This window comes from Danio aesculapii, chromosome 4 (assembly GCF_903798145.1).
Source record: "Danio aesculapii chromosome 4, fDanAes4.1, whole genome shotgun sequence".
Lineage (NCBI taxonomy): Eukaryota > Metazoa > Chordata > Actinopteri > Cypriniformes > Danionidae > Danio > Danio aesculapii.
This window is the reverse complement of record NC_079438.1, coordinates 37,986,182-38,007,264: the sequence shown is the minus strand read 5'-3', so window position 1 is coordinate 38,007,264 and position 21,083 is coordinate 37,986,182. Positions and strand designations below refer to the sequence as shown.

At 37.5% G+C, this 21,083-nt stretch overlaps 1 protein-coding gene across 3 annotated transcripts in view; it reads left to right on the top strand.

The window, feature by feature from the left end:
• Window positions 1-21,083, top strand: part of syt1a (synaptotagmin Ia) — a 286,593-nt gene that overhangs the window by 132,567 nt on the left and 132,943 nt on the right. For all 3 annotated transcript variants that reach the window (XM_056455587.1, XM_056455585.1, XM_056455588.1), the window contains exon 3: window positions 7,343-7,425. The gene's annotated coding sequence lies outside the window, so the exon portion shown is untranslated. The remainder of the gene's footprint in view (window positions 1-7,342; window positions 7,426-21,083) is intronic.

Genomic DNA, 21,083 nt, shown 5'->3' with positions numbered 1-21,083 from the left:
TTACTTTTAAGAAATAGAAATTTAGTGCTAAGTAGAGCCTGACGTTCTGTTAACATAAAATTTGAAAAATTAAAAAGTTTATATTACAATATATGTTTATTAGAAAAAAAATGCATATGAAATCAACATGCATTTTCAACACTGCAGATTGTGGGGAGTAAAATAAGTCAATATAAAAAAGAGCTGAATAAATGAATGTTTTAAGATCACTAATTTATGTAGCTGAGATAGACTACATCTAACAGAATTAGAAAATCTAAAATGAAACAGAATGCTGAATAAAACCACCATATTAGGCCACATGTTGCCAAATTTATCATTGCCATTTCTTTCTGATTTTAGTGCGACCCAATTTTCAGCTGCAAAAATACATAAACAAGGATGCAGCTGCTTCCAAAAGCGAAACAATGAAGTAGAGCTGAACTGAAGGAATGAAACAGAATGAGGGATGAAGAGTCATGAAAGGAAACTGTATCAGACAGGGATGTTGAATGACAAGTCATCTTTTCACAGCCACAGACATAAAAAAGCAGCTGAAAGTAATTAACTGGTGAGGTAGACAGCAGACAAACGGGCATTGGGGAGCGTTATTGTGGCGCTCATGTCGTTTGTTTCGAGAGCATGTCTATAGGAGCTGTCAGATTGCTGGCGCTTCATTGATTGGTGGGCAGGGAGACTGGGCTTTCTCATGCTTACAGCCTCTGCATTATACAGGATGATTTACACGCCGAAGCAGCTGTTCGTTCTGGCACTGGTTCAGACCCCACATAAGTAGTTTCAAAGCAACTCTAATGGACTCAAAGCTGGAACACAACCGCAGCCAGCCAACCGGGACAAGTGATACCAAAAGCACACTGCAACTGTGGGTCAACAGCAATGACATTCACAAACACTTTTTGTTTGTGTATTGATATATGTATCTTTTACTGTTTGAGCTTTTCCAAATAAAACATCCTGTCCATGACCATGATGGTTATTAATGGAGGAATTATGTAAGATTGTATGAAGATATACTCATGAGGCAGTAAATTGCGTACTTTAAAATTAAATCTTTAAAAATGTAATAAATAAATTAACTAAAATAATAAACATTTTATTTTAATGTCATACATTGTGCCATAATGTTTTACAGATTTTTTTGCAGTGCTGTTTAAAATATTTTGTTCACACTGTGGACAACGTGAAACATTTATTGTTCTTCAAGTCGACCTTCACTGTCTTTCCCACATCCGAGAGAGTTACTGTGTAGAGAAGCCCCAAAGAAGCACACCACTCAGACTGTTGTATGCCCAGAGTGAAGCATGGGTGGATCAGTGATGGTTTGGGATGCAATATTATGGCATCCCTTAGCCCCAATAATTGTGCTAGATGGGTCAAGGACTACCGAGCCATTCTGGAGGACCATGTGCACACAATGGTTCAAACATTGTATCCTGAAGGCAGTGGCCTTTACCAGGATGATAATTCACCAATACACACAGCAAGACTGGTGACAGAGTGTTTTGATAAACATGAAAGTGAACATTTCCCGTGGCCAGATATAAATAGTATTGAGCCAGTTTGGGGTTGTTTTGGAGAAGTGAGTCAGGAAATGTTTTCCTCCACCAGTATCATGTAGTAACCTGGCCGCAATTCTGCAAGAAAAGTTAAAAATCCCTCTGGCCACTGTGCAGAACTTGTATCTGCCATTCCCAAGATGATCTGATGTTGTATAAGAAGTTTTAGGCCCAATCCCAATTCTACCTTTTAGGCCTTCCCCTTACTTCATGTGAAGCGATAGGGCTGTCTCTATTCTCTTTAGTTTGAAGGGGAATGGCTAGATACTCCTTCAAACTGAGATTTTTCAGGACCACACTTGAAACCAAGGGATAAGAAAATTTCCCAGAATTCACTATCTACTACGGCAGCATGGCTGCACACAAAAGTAAGGAGATGCACAAATTAGTATTTTGTTATTATTACGAATTTTTACAAAAAAACAATCATATGTTTTAATACATTCAGTACATTCAATGTTGTTTTCTTTTGTTTACATAGATGAATTTGGCCATGGTGTAAATGCACAGTACACAGTTACCAGCTTATTTCCACATGATATCGTTATATGATAACATAATATATGCCTTCAGTGATTTTCTGAATATAAATACCAAAAAATAAACCAAGTGGAATTACTATAGGAGTAGCGATCGTCGATCTCATATGAAGCAAGAGTTTGCGATGACATATGATGACATGTGCAGGTGCTGTAGCGCTGTCCTATTTCTTAGGGGTACATTTTGTAGCCCTTCCCCTTCACACTCTGTTTCAAAGGCCATGGGGAAGGGGTAGGGGTACAAAAATAGAATTGGGATTGGGCCTTTGGGCATAAAGTTCGGTCTCCGCATCTCTCTCAGCCTGCTTATGTCTGATTGGTGGCTGATCCGAACCAGACAGTAATTGAAGATCAATGAACTGACTCAATGACAGCAGAGTAAAACGTTGTCAGAAGCTCCTGTGGCAGGTTTGAAGGAAGTACAATCTCTGTTGGACCTTTTTCACAACGGAGTCATTGTGAGTGTCCGGCTTCAGGTCATGGGAGATCGTGATGTCCAGGAACCTGAATGACACCACTGCTGCTACAGTGCTGCCCATGAAAGTGAGTGGGGAGAGAGCTGGGGGGATTCCCCTGAAGTCCACAACCATTTCCACTGTTTTCAACTTGTTCAGCTCCAGGTTGTTAAGACTGTACCAGACAGCCAGCTGCTCCACTTCCTGCAAAATATGCAGACTGGTCACTGTACTGGATGAGCCCAGTGACCGTGGTGTCATCTGCATACTTCAGGACCTTGACAAAGCGGTCTTCTGCAGTGTATTTGTTGGCGTACAGGAGAGAGCAGTGGGGAGAGGACACATCACCGTGGGGCACTGGTGCTTGTGGTGTGGGTGTTTGATGTAAAGTTTGAAGTCTGTCTGTCAGGAAGCTAATGATCCACTGACAGATGGAAGTGGGCACAGCACAGACAGCTGGCTTAGTTTGGTCTGGAGGAGTGCTGGGATGATGGTGTTGAACACAGAGCTGAGGTCCACAAACATGAGTCTTGCATAGGTCCCTGCTTTATCCAGATGTTGCAAGACTGCATCATCCATGGACCTGTTTGCTCTAAATAAATTAAAGCGGGTCTGTTAAGGGTCCAGTAATGTCCATTAGGTGGGTCAGGACCAGTTTGTCAAATGACTGCATGACCACAGATGTTAAAGCAACTGGTCTGTAGTCGTTTAGTCCTGTGATTTGTTGTTTCTTAGGTACAGGGATGATGGTGGAATGTTTGAAGGAGGCAGAGACTTTGCAAACTTTCAGCGATCTATCGAAGATTAGGGCGAAGATGGACTAAAGCTGGACAGCACAGGCTTTTAGACAGACCGGATAGACACTATCTGGGCCTTTGGCTTTACTTGTCTTCTGTTTTCTGAAAACTCTGATGTTTTTAAAAAATAAGGTTCTTTCCAGTTGATAAAAATAGGAGTTTTTTTGAGCATAAAATAAAATTTGTATGTATGATTTTTAAAAGATATGGAAAAAGAAAACAATTATATATAAATATATATACAGTAATAATTATATTATACTATAATTTTCTGTTATGGTTAAATAAATGCTTTGGTGAGCATAAGAAACAAACAAAATAAATTAAAGGCAATATTTTTACATTATTTTACCCACATTTAATGGCAGTGTATTTATTATAACTATTTAAATTGTAAACATGCATTGTTGTTTTTAGTTTGAATTATGCAGAAGTTATTCTGTAGAGCTTCTGTAGAATATGTCAAATCAGGCTAATGTGCTGCATCTGTCACAATCTAGTTCTGAAAAATAACTGACTGGATTGATTTTGTGGCCATATATATTTTTTTTTTGCGCTGTTGCTTGATTTGTATTATTTCTTTAGTAAATCATCACTTAAAAAATGCAGACAATGTCTGTGTAAATAAACATTAACAGCGTGTGCATTTGAATCTTCATGAATTCCCCTGTTTATGTTGATACAAGGGAGGTAATACAGTAGACCTTGGCTTTCTTGTCCCTGTGCCAGGTAGCTATTCTTTATTTGACTGATAAAATGGCATTGGTTTCCGTTTTTCCATATGTGATTGTCTATCCTTGCATTGCTTTCCTGCACCTGCCAGTCTAAAGTAATAGCTTTTAATCTGTGCATCAAAGCCTGGATAAAGAGCCTCAGAGGAGAGCAAGGATATGGATGAGAATCTGTTTTTGTTCTGCCTCCCTCCATGGCTTTCTCTTTCTCATAGCTATTGCTGCTTTGTGCTCGCCATGTTATCAATAACTGGGCTCTGACAAAGACAAATCTCTTTTTGATTTTCACATTAAAGAAAGACAAAATGATCTAGTCTGTGTGAGCGTGTCCTTATGATTACTTTAAATACACCTCAACAATCTGCTCAGCTTGGCGGCCACATGCTGCCCGCTTAACAGCACAATTCGTCCTAGCATTCAAATAGCTGTTGCCAAATGAGTGCTTTCAAAAAAATGTTTTCTATTTGCATTCTGGATAATTCTGAAGGTATATGTTGATTTAAGGAAAGTTCTTCAAACAGTGAACATTTGGTCAATTGTAGAGTTGCTTTCAGAAGTGCACAGAACTACTGTACACAACTTAAAGCACAAAAAAACATGATATAAGTGCAGTATTAATGCAAGATTTCTGATGGCGCTGCATCTATTAAACCCAAATTTATTCTTTATTACTCTTTTTTTATTTTATCTATTATTCACTACAATGTTTTTTCAATCATAATCTTTCTGTCAAGTGAACTGGTAACTAAAGATCTGCTGCAAATGAATCATGAACAAATTGTTTAGTCAGATAATCAGATTGCCAAGTCATTTGACTCCAAAGAAAAATGTTTTTTTTTTTACATATATCATATAAGAAAATGACTTTTTGGTTAAACTCCACTGCACAAATGACATTTTATAACTGCTGCAAAAAAAGAGTTTCAATTTCTGCGTCTGAATATGTCCATTTCCCTAATATATGGGTCAAAGATATTTTGGTAAATTGGACTTTATATACAGTACATAAAGAGCGTATTAAATGCAAGTAAAGTCTCTGCTTTCAAGTTTGAAATAACCTCTCTGAAAAAATTCATGTGTGTGGGCTTAAGTTTGTTGAATTTAAATGATTAAAGGACCCCTATTATGGGTTCACAGAAACACAGCTTTAAGTGAATGAAAACTGTACTGGTTAAATCTGAAAATGCACCTTGTTTAAAAATATAGATTTTTTAAATTAAATGATCCGTCGTTTATCCGGGTCTTTTGCTTGTTCGTATTGTTTCGCACTCGAAACAATACCAAATATGAACTACCAGATCCAGTAAAACGTGAACGTGCCTTTCCCTTCAGACACTAGCGGAGTGCAAGGGATCATAGGATTGATCATGACGCAAAGATTACTATCACTGAAAGATGGCCAGACATGCAGTTATGGGGAATAAAGGGATAAAGTTCATTTTCACAACAACACCATAGTAAAGTCAACTGTGTGCTGTATTTATTCCTGTCATTTTCCTGATGATTAATACAATAACCTACCATGCAGTGCGGGACTCGACAGCCATTTGTTATTAAGGGAAGGATCAGCAAAGACTACTAATGTATGGGACTTTGTCAGTAACCGTTACACAGTTTGTATGGACCAGTACACAACCTGAAGTGTGATTAAAATGGTTGCCTCATTTTCTGTAGTTTGCAAAATATGTTTTTACTTGTGCATTGTAGCTTGTAATCGCTCCACGTGGCTTGTTATCACATATGTGTTTTAGAGCGGTGCTTGTAATGTATCTCTCACGTTAAATCTGTATAGGCTATTTCACATATCGCATCCAAAACCACAATGACAATGTGACGCGTGCGTCTTTTACCTATTTAAATGTGTTTTGTGCTCGAGATCTCCTGCGGTTTGTTGCTATGTCCACCATCAGCTGTTCCTCACATGCGTGGCGTGGTCAATTTTTTCAAAATAGTTCAACTTTTGCCATTGTGTGGAATAATTCTGAATGCGTGTCGTTGTTAACCACAACTTGGGGTTGTGGTTAAGGATAGTGCAATATGCTGGTGTTTAACTGCATTGCTTTAATGCATTCCTGCATTGGGTGCACACATACTCTATGCTCTGACTACTTCTTGGGCGTTTCTATCCATCTCGTGCTGAACGCAACAGACTGGGTCATTGGACGAATCTTCATGCAAAGGTGGGGATTGGGAACAAATGAATCGCTCAACGAATGCATATGCATATCAGCCTGTTATTGGGGACCCCCAAAACCAAAATATGACCTTTTAAAATACAAAATAGGGGCTCTTTAAAATGTCTTGTTGATAAATGGGTAAAACCTTGAGGTTTTAAAGATAGTGGCAAAGTTTTACAATGACAGTTGAAATTTTGAGGTTGCACTGATCTTGATTAGAGTCTTTTAATGTGTCATCACATAATAAAACTGTGCTAAATATTCCAAACAAGGTGTTTTGGTATGTGAAAGTAATTATTACACAACATGACAATAGTTTTCTAACTAGTTCTATTCTAAATAGTTTTCTATTCTACTACCATATGCATAACATTCCTCACCCACTGCTTCATCAGCATTGGATTGAATAGAGTTAGTAAATAATGACCTCATGTACTCTTTATGAGAACTTTTCCAGAACTTTTCTTGAGAGTTTTACTCCACATGCTTGTTGACCTGCTCCGTGTGCAACATTGTTAGTTTATGCATGAGTGCCAGAGAACACCTGTGGTGCGAAGATCTCAGACTGCTCTTTATTCCGATTCTACGCAATTGAAGTAGCCCACAAATGAACATACAGGTCGTCAGCTGTGAAACCAACCTGTCAATACCAAACACGTCTTCCCCACTGAGAGAGTGAGATTACCCAGCTGATTGGAAAATCAACAGGAGGAAATGACACTGGCTATATGGGTTATTTCTTAATGCTTGCATTTGAGTCTATTGATTGCGCCACAAGAACGTATTGAGGTTTCCTCATAGCTGTTTCTGCACATTATGTTGAAGAGTTTAAGCGGGTCCCAAACCTTATTGTGTGAAAACATTTTAACTGCAAGTCTTAAAACTTTTTGTTCACATTTTAATTTCAAATAAATGTAGCTGGCAGTTTTAGACATTCTGATCTCTCCTGGGAATGTCAACACTGTGAACAAACTCCAAATGTTTTTATTCTTTTATTAAATGTAAAAGCCTGCACTGTCTTCATCTATACGTAAGTGGAATATTATTTTCTATTAGTTTTTATTGACCTCTGCTATTTCGTTTTCAGATCAGAAGAACGCTGCTCCCCGTGACTTCACTGAGAGAAAGAGTCTGAGGCCAGCTTCAGCAGCAAGCTACCTTGAGTTAAAGGTTAGTCTTTGTCCTGTGGCTTCAAAGACCAGACGTACACACACACTCAGACACGCATGCATCCGTTTGGTTTCATTAGAAATGCCAGGGGGCTGGAGAGGTTCCCTGTCCATTCATAGCCAAACACCTGCATGGCTTTCATCCCCTATCTGTCCACTCAGCCTTTATCACCTGCACCCAGCCAACCAGAGCAAGCGCACACATGCATGCACGCACACGCAGCGTCTAAACAAACCATACACACTGGACATGCCTTACACACTGCTAATCCACACAAATACATTCCACACACCAAAGTACAACTGGATGTGTACAGCCCAACACAGACAGCAGGCATTCACTCAAACACATCCTGCTTAAAAGAAAACGTAAGACTAATGAATTCTACAGCTTTCTAACCAAGTGTCATGGTATTCTTCAATGCTCAAGTAGACGTCATTTATAGCATTTCTTCCAGAAATAATGCTTAGAATTACAAAAGTTTTAATTTGTTTTGGTTTTTAAAACATCTTAGTTCTGAAAAAAGGAGGAAATGTCATCAGTAGCAACACATTACTATAAATTACAAATCTTAATTCTTTTCCATAGCTGTATGTATTCATATGGATCTATCTGATGCTTTTGACACCAGATCCTTTTACTCTCAATCCCCATTACAAGGTGCATTTCAGGAACTGCCACTTGTGGTTGGATCCTTACTGCTTAGGTAAATCCTTTGTCCAGTACATAACGTTTAACATTCTAATGATTTTTCTCAAGGCTTGGTTCTTGAACCACTTCTCTTCTCTGTCTTATCTGTGATTCAAAAATATGGCTTATCGTATCACTGCAACTCTCATTCTGGCCTGATGTCAGATGATAGAGACTTGCATCTCAGCATATATGAAAGACATTGCTTGCTGGAAGATTGAACATAGTCTGATGCAGTAAGACCTTAGACTGAGAGCTGAAGGTTTGGGGCTGCTTTGAATGTTAAGCACTGCCCATGGTGCCATATGACATAAAGGTTAACCAAAAATTAACCAACAAATTGTTCTGTGTTCAGGGGTCTATAACAGATCGGTATACAAACAGTTCATTATTCATTCTATCACAGATAGGAAATTAGTAAGAACTGCATGTAGACTTTGTTTTAAGATTCAAATACTTTTTTGGGGATGCATTTCTACATAAATATATTGCAAACTGAGATGACAGTGCAACCCATTTCTTCTTTTATTCTTTAAAAGCAAATGGTTTTGTTTCATTCATGAGTAGTGACAAATAAAAAGACTCTTTATAGTTGTGAAAGGTGTCTCACGTCTATCTGTATGACAATAATAACAGAATATTTGAAGGTCCTTTCACTGCCAGCAGAAAAAAAAGTTTAGTCAATTTGATAGATGTCCATTGTCACCAACGTTTAGATGCGAGAAAATATCCACACAAGCAATGAATAGTGTGCAAGCAGTAAGTCATTCATTCATTAATGTCTCAGAAGACATTTTCTCTAAATTACCCAGAAATAGAACCAAAAATGCTATTACTCACCATTGCACAATGATATGCACTTTCCTGTCAGCCATACCAATAAGACAAACTTGTAACATCTGTTTGGAGAATATCTCACACTTTAAATCCAACAAGCAGTTCTGGAGAACCAAACACGACAAAATCATCAAACTACTGTGTCAGCGTCTGTTCTTTTTGTGTGTTTGTGGCAAATTAGCAACGTTGGATGTTTAGGGATACCTTAAAAATTCTGACAAACCGTCTTTTGCCAAACCAGTTAAAATACCTCTTTTAGATTTCCACTGAAGTGACCCAAGAAAAACTCTTGGTCATATTTTAATGATTTTTTACCTTGACTGTTAAATGCTGGTGGAATGACCTGCACAACTCAACCTGAGCAGCTGAGAATTCTCATTATCAGTAAAACACTACAGATGCATCTTTGTCATCAACAATTTGACAAATACATTTTAATGAATTCAGTTTAATCATATTAATTATTTAACTAATTATATTTATACATTTAAGAACCTTTACACTTAACATATTAAAAAAATAATAAAATGGTTTATGTGTTAATATAAATGATTAAATAAACAAACAAACTGTAAAAGCTCTATTTGAGTTTTGGAATAAAAAACTAAGGTTGTTATAAAATAATGAAAAAATACTATTTCATTTACGATTGTGTAGGTGAGTGCATCTGCATAAAATATACAAAATAAATTAAAGCGCAGATGAAAACAATATATACAAATTAATTAGACAGCACTTCATGGATTTTGGTGTAGTCTTAACAATTGAGGTTCAGCCACTCAAAAATCAAATGTAAAATTACACCATATAGGCTTCACTGTATAAATAATTAAACACAATTAATCTTTGTTAAAGTGGCAAACTTTGTTATTTGTTGGGCCCAAATGGTTTAAACTTATTTGAAATTCAACCTTAAAAACACGTCCAAATAAAAAATCTTTCGTACTATTGTGTAGGTCATGTTATATTAATCCAGACTATTACTGTAACATTATATATTGTGCAGTCCTACTTCAAAGTTTCACATTTATTGTGTAAAATCGGGAAGTCGAGACTACAGTAGCAGTTCCATTGACCAGCAGAACATAATTGCCTGAGGTATTCATGGTGGTTAGGTTACAGTCACACCTCGTTCTCTAAGCATATCCTGGTGACCAGTCTTTTTAGCAGAGGACACACCAAGAGCTCGCAGTTGTTTCAAATATCTCATTTCGAGTCACTGAGAGAATCGATACCTGCTCCGCATAATATAAAAACAGTGTGCTCTGCCTCTGTCAATCTGTCATTGTCATTCAATATATCAAATGCAGAGGCTGCAATCCAATTTCTAGGCAGCTTGTTTGCTCTCATGTGGGAGGTGCCAGACTCGGCTATCCGTTTCCCCTTCATGGGTTAAAGAGTTTGACTAATGCAATATTGATTTGGCTCTCTGGATGGAAAAGACACAAACACATCTTATTGAAATATGGATAGTCAAGCCGTTGAGAAAATATTAAAAGTCCTCCGGGGGAGGGGGAGATCAACATTAAGCTGCATTGTACCCTTCAGCATAAAAAAAGGTTAAAAATGTAAACTCTTTATATTGATAAAGAATAAATAAAAAGCCTCAACATTTGTGTGTTGTGCGCTCTGTACTTTTCAATGCATTTCAGCACACAATATGTTGTCCTTCAAAGTTCTGAATTGAATAGGTAGAAATGCCCACACAGTCAACAAGGACACGGTGAGACTATATGAGGTCAGACTGTGTAGATGTTCAAATGAGAAGATCAAAAGAACTAAAAAAAAACACACTCGTGCGCTCATTAAGAAGTTTACTTGTGCAAAGAATGAATTATCACTGCGTAACCCAGCTACTGTAGGTAAAGGCTCTGGATGAGATTAGCAAGTACAAAGTATTTTTACAAAACTAAGCATCTTTTTGTGCAGCTGGCTTGGTAAAGGACGCTGAGTAGTCATTTGGGGAGGCGTTGTGTTTGATTCAGACCTTGTTAAAATGCCATTTTGTTTTGAGCGCAAGGGGCTCTGCACCTCTGGGCAAGTACGGAGGGACTCAGAGCGTGATCTCAGAGCTGGATTGGTGCGAACGGTCCAATTTTTCATCCTTATTGGTCATGACATATCCAAAGTGGCAGAGCGTGGGCTTGAAGGAGAACGGTAGATGCTTCAACCAGGCAGGGAACTCTCACGCTGCCACATTTGTCCCTGCAGGGTCTTCTGCACAGCCACGACAATAACACAATTCACTTCTGACTATTAAAGCCAGAGAGGTTAAAAACCAGAGCTCATAGTTGTTCTCACACTTATTGTTTACTTTGCTTTCGTATTCTGAACTATATACCTGAACTAGTGTTGGTGGCAGCATAGCATTAGCTTAGCAGTCAGGGTGGTTATAGTTGCTCTGCAAAATACATTTTTATGCATTTATTTTTTTCAGTTGGCAATGCAAATTTGCTGTGCTGATCAACAGAAATACTTGGTTAAAAGTGACGTCTGTATGAGATATTGAGATATATGTTTCAAAGCTATTGACAGTGGACAATGCAATATAACTGGTGCACATAACTGGTATACAGGTGCGCAAACAAGATTAAAATGAAAAATGTGGACCAGATACAGAGCTAGAGAAGCACTTTTGCATATCAGATTTAATTTATTCGGATGTGATTCAAATGGAATGGGCATAGCACATATCGTACAACTTTGCCATGCATGTGGTTTTGGAGGAAGAATGTAAAATAAAGTTGGTCTCAATGTGCACATCGGATGGAGTTGCAGTCGTATCAGCAAATTGTACCCGATTCCGCCTGACATGGGTGCTCATGACAAGCAACAGACTGGAAATCATTCATCTTCAATTTTCCGGGAGCTCTGATCATATTCGTGTGGGGAAAATTCAGATCTGAATTCTGTGGCTCGATGTATGCGACTACTTAACCAGATATTATCCATTCCAGTGTTGTCCAACACTCCAGTCTAACTCTCCAAGGTTGTCAAATCAGGTGTGTGCAAGATTCTAATTATTTTTCTAATAATTAATTTTTCATAAACAAGTTTAATTCTTAGAATTTTTAATGCTCTTCATGTTTCCCACAAAATTGTTGGTGGTTTATGCATTTCTGTTTGTTGTTTGCAACTATACATTCAATTCACAATGGTGAATGCACTGAGAATAAAGGTTCTTGTTTTTGCACTCCTTTACTGGAAATACACACACACACACGCACACACACACACACAAATCACTGTTTAGTGCTAGACATGCACCTAGAGAGAAGATTTTTGTATTTTGGGATGTCGCATAAGCAATTTGACAAGATTGACCAGGTTATAGTGCATTCTGTGAATCCATCAGCTACAACTTTGAAATACTATAATACTATGGACACACAATACATGTGTACTGCATATTAGAGCTGCAGCTATCGATTATTTTATTAATCGATTAACCTGCGACTGTTATTGAATAATTGTGATCAATTGAGTAAGCTTTTTCCATTTTCTTTGAAGATTTTGGTGGTGAATTTTTTACCAGAAGTAACATTGAACAAAGAGCAAGTCAAATGAATGTTATACAGAAGTGATGCATTATTTTTTAAATGAAGCATCAGTTATTACAAATTCAATAGATTATTTTTTGTAATTGATTAAATCCCGATAGATTCTGAGTTTTTGAGAATAGATTCAGAATGGTCAGAGAAAGAATTACAATGCTTCATTTGTTTTTCTTACACACCTACAAAATAGAGAAGCTACACAACAGCTGTCATTTGTTTAGAAGGACTATGTTGGTGTCATTGTTAGATTAATTTCGATTTTAAAACAGATTTTTGCATAGCTTGTCAGCGTACTATGGCTCTGTGTAGTTAATGCTGCCCAATATAAATGCACATGCTGGGTTTACTGACAAAATGCTCAGCAAAACAAACTTCAATTAATCTCCTAGCCCTAGGCCACATAGAGTTCCGAATTTAAATATAAAGAATATTTAATTTATAAATAAATAAATAAATAAAAGTGCATTTTTGCCTTCATCTTGAATAAAGACAAATAAGCCCAGTGAAGGTATGCACTTGTAATGGTTGAAAGCTATCGTCAAGGACATCTCCAAGGTGACAGGCACAAGAGCTACAATGGTGCCATGATTGTGCTAGAGTTACGTGGCTTACATTATCTTATCAAATCCAGCACAATCTACCACCCATAGTGCATAATGATGTCAAAGAACTCATTTGAGAGCAGGAAAGGTTTTTGTTTGAGTCAGGGCTTTCAACACTCCCATCAGATACATGCCTGTAGATAGTTACCCAGCTGAGCTGTATCTGCTACCCAAAGCACATCTTATTGTTTGTGGTTATGGCATAACTGGGGCAGGCAGAACGCCTTTCTAACTTTTAGCACAGGATGTTGGCACAATTCATCTGTTATCCTTCAACCCCAAAACCCATCTGCCTTAGAGGCAGCAGCAGTCTCACAAACACCTCCCAGCCCTCCATCAGCTATACATGTGAATCTCACACTCTAGAATAAACAGCTGTCGTTTGCAGTTTAGGTGAAAAATCACTTCACATATATCTTTCAAAAAGACTACGGCCCCGTTTGCACTAATACGTTTTAGTTTTAAAACGCATAAGTTTTGCTACGTTTACGCCATCCATCCACGCTAAGCCGGAGTTTTCGAGCGGCAAAAACGGAGCGTTTTGAAAATGCTGAAGAGGCTTTTTTCTTATTAAAACGCTGCTGCTCTGTGTCAGCGTGGATGGGGGAAAACGGAGACATCTGAAAACAGAGGCGCGGCTGCAGACATTCGCCAATCTGATTGTGGCTTTTTCCTCAATATTAAGTAGTCTACACACAGTTCAGTCTTGCATCCTCTCCTTGTAAGTTCAGACTTCGGAAATTTGATATGGAAAACAAACTCCAGAAGACGCGTTGAGTAAATCTTCAAAGGGAACAGTGTACTTTATAATCTCATCCACATCACCCTGGCTACGTTATTTCACTATCTTAACAATAAAATGAAAACATTTTGATATTAGCAACTTAACAGACACCAAAAATGCTGAAGCGTCGTGTAGCTGCATATTTATATGTCATCTTCACTGTATGCATATTTATAACAAAATGGAGCCTGTAACATCACTGCCTCCTTTAATTTTCATTGAAAATACTAAACATACCCTGTCTCTTTCACTGAATAGCAGTTTTAATAATCAATAATGGCCATTATAAAAGTATGACATATAATAAGTTTATACAATATAGGTAATAAAAGCAAGCAGCCAGTCAAATGTGCAGAATCAGCGTATGCTGCACACTGGAGGTGGTGTGGAGACCCCTCTCATGATTGCGAAGCGCTTTGGGTGTATGGCCATACACAATAAATGCGCTATATAAGTACACAATACATTACATTACATATACTGAATAAGTTGGCGGTTCATTCCGCTGTGGCAGCCCCTTACTAGTAAAAAGAAAATGAATGAATAATAATAATAACATCATTCTTTCTGAAGGATCATGTAACTAGAGTAATGATGTTTATAATTCAGCATTAAAATCACAAGAATAAATTGCAGTTTAAAATCTATCCACATAGAAATTGGTTATTTTAAATAGTAAAAATATTTAATTTTAAATGACACTGTTTTTGCTGTTTTTGTACTTTGGATCAATTAATACAAGACTGGTGAGCAAAAGAGACTTAAAAACTATTTAAAAAGTAATCTTACAAAATTTTGACCAGTAGTGTACAATGCAATATTTACCTAGATCTGCTGATAGAGCTGCAGAATTATTACAAAGCCACTCCAAATAGAGTTGTTCTCTACATATTTAGAGTAATTCTCTACATAAGTAAGCCCTGTTTCCAAACACCCTTTTTAACATCACAATATCCCAAATTTAAACAATTATTTATATTTGCTATGATGTGATGACATATCAAGGAGCCCAATCATTTCTGAGTAGTACAAAAACTTTAATATGCCTGTTGGGCTACACCCTGATATACCTCTAGGTTAACCATCAGGGGTATTTCTTAAAAATAAAAATTAGCACAACCTACAGAAATATATATTTTATTCAGCACATTTGCAAATTGTAATGCATGAGTTGGAACAGATGTATTTTATGTAAAAATTATACCTACTTTTTTTTTAATTCTTGCTGAGCGTTCTCATTGACCTGCTATGTATATCGCAAAAGTAAATGGGGTCAATTTGGATTTCATGTGGACTTCAGCAAAAAGAAGTGTTATTGATTCTTTCTGCGATGACCCACTTACATGTTTAAGCACGTTTTCCCATTATGAAGGTTTCCGCACACGACTGCTGTGTTTTACAAGGATTCTATTGATGTCCCATTGCTGTTGGACAGGGCAATTTGTTTAGGCATTGTGATGTATTACCAAGGCCTGACTGTGTTGTTGGGTCATTAGTTTACTTAATACTGGATCCTGGGGAGTGCTAAAATACTATGTTCTCTCACACATGCATCACCTGCTGCGCTCTTGTGTGTGCTATAGGACACTATTTTTCTTTTCTTGAACAAAAGCCTCTTGGAAAGAGGAAAACCAATATGTGCTATGATGAGTTAAACGTATAGGACTGGACTTTAACCTGGAAGGTCTCATCTTCTCAGAATGACAGGTAATTAAGGATGTGATGTGCATTTTAATAATACCGCCAGGCAAAGAGAGCAAAGGTGAGTTCATTCCAACACTTAGTTCACTGCTTTGGAAAGACTGCTATAGTGGAAGTTACTGTGAAGATGTATGGAAGTTGTTCATTTTAAAAGCCAAAACTTTTCATTGATGTCAAATGGCACCAGTTGGTGAGAGCTTCAGCCAAGAGGAAGAATATAAGTGGAAAAACTAAATATTTTATTAGTACTTTTATGATCCTATATTGTGTTTTCCATGAAAAAAATTAGTTCTGAATGATTGAATTTACCACATACCCTATTATATATACTCTACCTTAAGCAGGGCTGAGGAGTAATAACACACATGTAATGTCTGTACATATATAAAGTACAAATTATTAGTAACTGTATTGATTACATTAGAATTACATTTTAAATAGGTGATAAGCTAATTCCAGCGGATTCTAAACAGTATTTTAGATTACCAAAGTAATAACTTGAAATTTTAAAGTCATTTCTATTCAAATAACTGTGTGAGGTCTGTTCTTTAGCAACTTGTAGTAGTGCTCATCATCATGACTAAGGGTGTCAAAATTAATTGTTTCTTTGATGTACTGGGATGCGGACGATTCGGTATCAGTTCAGTAATAAAGCATAACCACTTATAATCTACTGACATCATATCATATAGACTATGTTGCGATAGCTCGCTATGACGAGGGACGTGAGTAACTAAAATGACTTAAAAAGCAGAAACTGTACACGGATCACTGCTTGTGAGTTTGCTGGGATAGTCTTTCAGTCTGACCCTGAAGTACAGTAGAGCTCAGCAGCTAGGGAGGAAATGAAAACTGAAAACTCCTTCTCTGCTTCTCTCTCACACACACACTGTGGATCTTTGACCTGTTGGTGTGAGGTGACGTTTCCTCTCTTCTTTTGCTTTTACAGTAATACTTGTTGATCCAGACATGAGCGTGTCTGCAGAGCGAGTTTTCTCCACCGTGTCTATTATGGATCAGCTGTGATAACCCCAGCTGTTCTTCAGTGTCCGTGTCTCTGCTCTGTGATCAGCGCTGACCGTTAGAGCCAATCGCATCCCTTTCTGTTGAGCGTGTTAACACAACGGCCAATCATAGGTGTTAGAACTCACTTGACAAATCTCAAAAAGCGAGCGGGATTACTATTTGTATATGCAAGTTCAATATCTGATTCATCGAGAACAGTTGATTCTTTTGAATTAACCATAAATTAATCATTGATTTTGTTTACCCAAAGCCAGTATGAAATTTTTGACAAACTGGATGATCTGGGCATCGTAGCGAACTGTGCTTGTTAAATTATATTGAACTGTCACAACATTAATTGTGACCGATGTTACTTTGGCCGTCAACGTCAACTCTGCATTTTTTTTTTATGCTGATTGCTTTCCTGTTAAATTTGACTCAAAGATGCCTTTGTGCTATTTGCTTGTACATAGAGATTATCATCAGGGAAGTAATCCCTTTTCACAAAGTTTGGTCCATTCATTGAATAAACTCAATTATATAGCTTGGAGAACTGTGCCAATTGTTTTGGCTACTTTTAAATATATTTAATAATGTAGTCACACCCATATCTCCCTGCAGCCCAAGACTGGATACTCACTGAAGCCAAGCAGGGCTAAGCCTGGTCAGAACCTGGATGGAAGACCACTAGGTTGCTGTTGAAAGTGGTGTTAGGAAGGCCAGCAAGGGCCACTCAAACTGTGGTCTGTGTGAGTCCTAATGCCCCAGTATAGTGAAGGGGACACCATACTGTAAGTGGGGCCGTCTTTTGGATGAAATGTTAAATCAAGGTCCCGACTCTATAGTCATTAAAAATCCTATGGTACTACTTGTAAAGACTCAGGTGTAACCCTGGGTGTCCTGGCCAAATTCCCTCCATTGGCCCAATCACCCCATCCTCACAATTGGTTCTATCACTGTCTCTTCACCCCACCAATAGCTTGTGTGTGGTGAGTGCACTGGCGCCGTTGTCTTGTGGCTGCCGTCGCATCATGCAAGTGGATGCTGCACACTGGTATTGTGAAGTGATTGTGAAGTGCGCTATATAAATACAAGAAGTAGTATGTTTGGTGTGTTTGGTTTAATTGAAGTATGGTGTACAGCAAGAAAAAGCACAGAATCCCATTCATTTGTGTAACATAGCTTGAGCATTAAGTTATTTAAAATATTGAAATACATTGCTAATTACTTTTAATAGCATGTAATTTGTAAATTGTAGTAAAATACATTTTAAAAGTAACCTTCCCAGCCCTGGCCTTAAGTTTTTATCAAGGTCATAATAAATTAATTTGTTGCAAGATTTTGCTGTTTATTTATGTAATAAAAATACATCCCCAATAACATGATGAAGCAGCACAGTATGTTTTTATAATAGTAATAGATACCTGTAGTAGTAGAAATGCTTCAACAAATGAGCATTTTTGAAGGATTTTGAGAAAACTCTCTATAATATATCACAGTTTAATATATATTCAATAAATTTATTATATTTTGACAGCATAAACTCTTGGCAAACCCTGAACTGTTAAACTGTATTGTTCTCCAAATCTTTCTACATTTTTACACATCTGACCTGTTGTTGTTTGGGTTGTGCTCTTCTTTCCTCTCTCTCCTCCCTCAGGCTTGCTCTCGCCATTATTCCAGGTTAAGTCACTCATCTCTGTCTATCTCTTCCTTCTCTCAGCACTTTCTCTTATTGTTTCATGACAGTCCAACACTTTAAATTGAAGCTTGTTTGTTTGCGTTGAAGCATCTAAATGCGTCTTTCAGACCCATTGTTTCTAGTGGTCTTGAGTCCACAAACACTTGACCGAGCATCACTCTTGACAAATGTTTTCAGATAAATTGACTTCAAGGCTACAGTTGAAGAAACTCCAGAAGTCACAATTACAGCTTGAGGGGGCTGATTCTAATGCGCTGCTTCATTACATGGACAGGATTTAACCGGATGATGCAGCAGTTGTATGCATGATAATTTAATTATCAGACTCTCGACAAACACGTATAATGAGTGCTCTCCAAAGCCGACCTGATCCTCGGCCCAATCCACAGCTCCAAGCCCCACACAAACACAGTCTAACCTGTGCAGACAGAACTTTTTTTTTTTGCCAGTTTTTGCATTATAATTGGATCAATCAAGCTGACACTTTTATAAATTTTCCACATCTTTTAGTTTATACATAAATGAATAAAAATGTTCAGGCTTATGTAACTGTCTTTTGATACAGTTTTGTATTAGCTTGACTGTGAGATATTTGTACAACAGTCAACTTTATCAAATGAAATGAGTGTAGTTAACTCAAAATTTACTGAAAGTTAATTTTACTCATTTGAAAATAGTTTTTTTTACAATTATTTTTTAGGGATTTTCACCTTTAATGTGATAGGACAGTGAAGGAGAGACAGGAAAGCATTGGAAGCAGAGGGAGGGGAAGGATCGTCATAGGACCTCAGGCCACGCACTTAATCACTAGGCTTGTAAATAGTTTTGAACTCAGTGTTAATTAAATACCTCATTACTTCAACTTGGAGTAAGTTCACACTACTCATACAGTAGATTCGTTTTTTAACTTAAATGGTTTGTTGCAATTGGTTTCCTTAAACGGTTTGAGTTGACTTAATTTATTGAGTTTTACAGCACTCAGTTGGTTTGAGTTCTCTTCATTTATTGGGTTTTACTGTGCTCAAATTGCTTCTTTTACTCAAATGGATTTAGTTCACAGTACTAATTAGGATTAATTTTTGAACTTAAATGGTTTGTTGCAATTGGTTTCCTCAAATGTTTGAGTTACCTTAACTTTTTGGGTTTTATGATGTAGTTTTTTTATTATTATGTTTGATTTACTTATTTTTCAAGTTTAAATTAATAAACATTATACACATTTTGATCCCCTTTCATATAATGTCATTTAAAGTATTATTTGATTATTTGAAAAATATATTTTCAAACTATATTGCGAAAGACTTTGTTGCTTTGGGGTGGGGTATGTTTAGGCAGGACAGCTTTATTTATATACAGTCAGGCTCAAAAATATTGGGACATCAACACAATTCTAACATTTTTGGCTCTTTACATCTTTAATCTGGACCTTTTATCTGCTCATTGTTATTGGGATAATGAGGGAATAACACACAACTGGCCATGGAACAGCTTAGAAGCCAATTGTCCAATTTATTTTGGTCCCTTAACAAGTGGGAGGCATAAATGGAAACTTGTAATTTCTACACAGATCACCTGATTTGGGTGTAAATAACCTCAAATTAAAGCTGGCAGACTGCAGTTAAAGCACATCTTGTTGGTTTCATTTCAAACCCATTGTTTTGGTGTATTTGGTGCCGATGTGCCAATATTTATGGACCTGACTGTAGCTCATTTAATACACAATGGTTTCACATAGTAAATAAAAAGTGAACATGTTTTGTAATTAAACTAAATAGAGTCTAAAATGTGTTATTTGTATAAGAGCAAGCACTCGGTGGGAGCGTATATAAACAAGAGTCTATGTTTGCAGTACGACTGTGGAGCTTCCATCAGTCTGAGGTCATCAGGTCAAACTGGGGCTATGAAAAAGTCTTAATTACTCACCCTGAGTAGAATGGCCAATGAGTCGGCTCTTGTAGACATTAAATCACAGCAGCTCACTTCAACTCTGATGCCTCCATTAAATTGATCCCAGTGGGACCGAATCCCTTTTTTCACTATCGCACAGAGCACAGGTGTTTACCAGATGCTGGCCGACAAAGGACTCCTACTACATTTAGATCTTTGAAGACCTGTGCTTTCATCTCCAACTATTAGCTTAGTGCTGGAATAAGTCCTTAACAGCAACACATAGTTTTCATAAGCTAGAATCCTCTGGTCTACACAGTTGATTTACACTTCTACGTCTTGTTTGACTAGATCTGCATTAATTAAGTAGGGGAGCCAAAGATTGGAAGTATGATTACAATGGACGTCCTGGACGTTCCCTCTCTCTTACACTTCATTAGCATCCAAACATCTGCAGTGTGTCCTCCTCTCCTGTCAGAAACAATGGCCTCCGCAGGTGTCAGGAGGAGAAGAGTGGGGGTGTGAGCGTATGTTTGTGTGTTTGCGTCTAGTTTGGTAGCATTCACCAGCGACAACTCTGAAATGAACACCTGCGTTCGGTTAAGAAAAACATGGAGGGTTCCCAGGCATCCAGGACAAGACAGAAAGAGACAATGAGGGAATGATGAAAATAAAGCTGTTTCGCTTGAGTCTGGCAGGTTGATGCTCCTGGCGAACGGGAAGCATAATTAAACTATCAGAAGTAATTAAGAGAGGTTTCTCTGCCTAAAATGCATTTAAAATCTCCTGCATTTATCTGCTCCAGATCCACACGCAAACACGGCTCTATCAATTCAGCTCCTTTAAACTGATTATAATTGCGTTACGTTTGCCAGTTTCGAAACGATGTCTAC